Raw genomic sequence first — 3611 nt, 5'->3', positions numbered from 1 at the left:
AACCAGTCCACTACAAGTTGAATAACTCGAACTCATGACTTCTGATCACCATCCCGTGAGTTTTTGCAGTTTTAGAATGACCTCCCATACATTTCCAGCAGAAATAATGGATGAAAGAGAGCAGTAAACTTACCTTATTTGTTGAATTAGTCATCTCATATCTTGGTTCTTCAAACTTTAGGTTTTTCCTACAACTAGAACTTGAAAATGATAGAAATTCAATTAGGGTTTGTGTGTAAGTTTTGGAAGGATTTTTGCAGGGGTTTATGTCTGGTTATTATGCTATTTAATGAGTGTTATATTGCGGGAGATAAGACCTTAAATGGGCTCTTTGTTCGACCCGAAATAGCCCATTTTTGGGCATATTTAATTCTTTAATTTAAGCAAGTAGGTGACACACCTACTTGTCACCTAGCATTCTGTGCAGTCTCGCAAAAATGCACATATCTCTTTATCCCAATATTGTATTGACAAATAGTTTAATGATTTAGAAAATAGACTCATATATCTTCAATTTTATGGGTGTAATACCCCGTAACTCTTAGTATATTGGATGAAAATCGCAGTTACATTTGACCTAAATTTCAGTAAAACTTATGAACTTAACTTGTGATGACTTTCATCGATTTTTGTTCCACAACTCGCCTGACTGTGAAACCTAACACACGACTATCATACGACTAACATAACTCATAACATAACCTCCTTATCATGTTAATAACACTAGTTGCACCTCAAAGGTACGGGTTATAGCATTCCCAACTTGTCAACTTTCGACGAAACATTATATTCTTCAATTCCTAAGCTTTTGAACCTTCCAAACCTCTTTGTGCTTGTTGTTCATGATCTTCAATATTTATATCCTCCAAGGTAACATGATAAATTACTTTATATAATTACAAATATGATCTTATTTTTGGTCTTACATTAGTCTGTTTATGATGCACTTTTATGTACGAAAATATGTGGTGTAACATAGTGCTTCTCTGCAGAAGCGTGATTTTTGTCACAAATGTGACGCTGCAAAAACGGCTAATGTATCGCAATTGTGAAGTTGCTGAGAAGATTCTATAAATTGAGATTTTGGTTCTTTTACCATATTTTGAGATTTGGGATTCAGCTTGAGGCGACTTTTGAAGCAATTTTCATCACAAGGATTGGGGTAAGTGTTCTACAATTGGTTTTGATTTTATTTCATGAATCTATCTTCATTTTTGGCAATTGGTTGATGAATTTTAAGGAGAAATTGGGGATTTTTGTCTAAAACTTCATAAAGCAAATTTTTGAGTTTTGAACATCGATCCGGAATCGGATTTGAGTGAAACTAGTATGGTTAGAATCGTAATTGAATGGGTTGTCAGATTTTATATGTTTTGTCGGGTTCCAAGGCACGAGCCCGGGTTTTGAATTTTAGCCGATTTCAGGCTTTTGATTAAGGATTTGACCTTTATCATTTGAAATTGTTTTCCTGGGCTTTGTTTGATGTATTTGAGTTACTCTTGGCCAGTTTCGAGCTGTTCAGAGGTTGATACACACGAGATGGCACTTTTGGAGCATTGATTGGCTTGGTCGACATTGGATTTGGCTTGTTCAAGGTAAGTAACACTTCTAAACTTGGTACTGAGGGTATGAAACCTTGAATTTGCGTGTTATGTGATTGATGCTGAGGTGACGTGCATGCTAGGTGACAGTCGCGTGGGCGTGCATCATGTGAACTATGATTTAGTCGATTCTATGGAACTGTGTAGCTATCTTCTCTGAATATTTTCACTATACTCTATGTGTTAGAACACCTGAGCTGTAATTCATGCTAGAAATCATGCTTAGCCATATGTTGGTATTATTGGGACCCACTGAGGTCATTTCGGCTGTTGAATTATATGTTTAAATTGAAATTTCGTACTTAGTCATATTTATTCATTGCATATCATATCTCAGTTTCTGTTGCTATTTATTGATACATCATATCATCATTTTTTGGCTAGTTTCATGATATTGTGAGCCCGAGAGACTAGAGAGATTGATGACTGAGTGAGGCCGAGGGCCTGATTGTGAGTGATATTTATGGGATCGAGCTGCACGTCGTAATATGTTTTATTGATTTATGCCTGGATTTGGCTTATTATAGCATTTGGACTGAAGGAGCCCCTCCGGAGTCTGTATATACCCTCAGTGAGTGCAGTTGATTTATATTGAGGGATAAATCTTCCCTGGGCATGGATCTTGCTCGAAGCATTTATATTTGGCGAAAGATATTCCCTGAGCTAGATTGGCCTTATACAGTACTGAGTGACTGACTATCAGCTGAAATATATATATGGGATAGATCCTTCCTGGGTTGGATTGGCCATATACAATACTGAGTGACCGAGCGTGTTGAGTGATTAAGCATGATAAGCAGACTATGTGAGACAGCGAGATTGAGTACTTTGAGAATGTGAGTACATGAGTTCATCTCTGAGATACATTGCATTTGACATGCACATTTGCATACAGGCATAGAGATACATTTTCCTCATGTTGTATGGTATCACGTCATTCATGACTTCTCACACATATTGACATATAGGCATAACGAAGTATTTTCCTCATGCCATTTGAAAATGAAACATTTACCTGTTGAAAGCTTTTTGGGAAAATTTACAGTGTTTAAACTTACTCATATTTTTTGGTGTTTTCGGTAAAGGATTTGGGTTTTTACTGATATACATGAAAAGCAGGTCTATTTTCTAGTGCTTTGAACGAGCCGAGCATTTTATCTTTGAATTGCTTCTTTTATTACTTATATTATATTGTTAGAAACTATTGTTAGCCATTAGTGTTGGACCCGACCTATGTTTTAGCTCTTCACTACTTTCAGCTTAAGGTTAGGTTTGTTACTTATTAAGTACATAGGATCGGCTGTACTCATACTACACTTCTGCACCTCGCATGCAGGTGTTGGATGTTGATGTTGCTGTGTTCGACGGGAGCTGGATTTGAAGATGTACCTTCATTTCGGTTATAGTTGCCTCTTGTTCATGGTAGATTTAGACTTATGAAAGATCTGTTCATGTATATCTCAAACAGATGATGTACTTTTTTTCTTACCAGCTTTGTAAATTCTAAATCTTAGATGATCATGATTTGTACTACCAGTCCTTAGGGAATGTATAAGATTCAGATATTTTTTTTAATTAATTGTCTTATTAAAATTCATTAGAATTGGATAGTTGTTAATTGGCTTAACTAGCGGGTTGGGTTATTTACCATCACGACTAGTTGAATTTTGGGTCGTGACAGTCGTCCATCCCAATAGCTTTAAAAGGTTTAAAAGAGAAGATTGCCCTAGTAACTTCACTATCTAATAACGATTTGTCTAATGTTGTTAGATCATACTTATAGTGACCATAGGGGTTTATTTTTATGCTATTCCAGTCGGTGATCAAGTGAGAGGAAGTAAAAGTATTATTAAAGTAATTGCTAACATATGACATGATTAGGTGCTGATCATTTAGCCACTTGCTAGCATCCTCCTTAAAATAGGTGATTTTGTTTCTCCTTCTCCTATTTGATGCTGATATATGAAAAAATCTTGTATTAGCATCTCCTTCATTGAGCCACATTATCCT

Source organism: Nicotiana sylvestris, chromosome 2 (assembly GCF_000393655.2).
Source record: "Nicotiana sylvestris chromosome 2, ASM39365v2, whole genome shotgun sequence".
Lineage (NCBI taxonomy): Eukaryota > Viridiplantae > Streptophyta > Magnoliopsida > Solanales > Solanaceae > Nicotiana > Nicotiana sylvestris.
The sequence above is the reverse complement of the archived record's forward strand: the minus strand, read 5'-3'. Positions refer to the sequence as shown.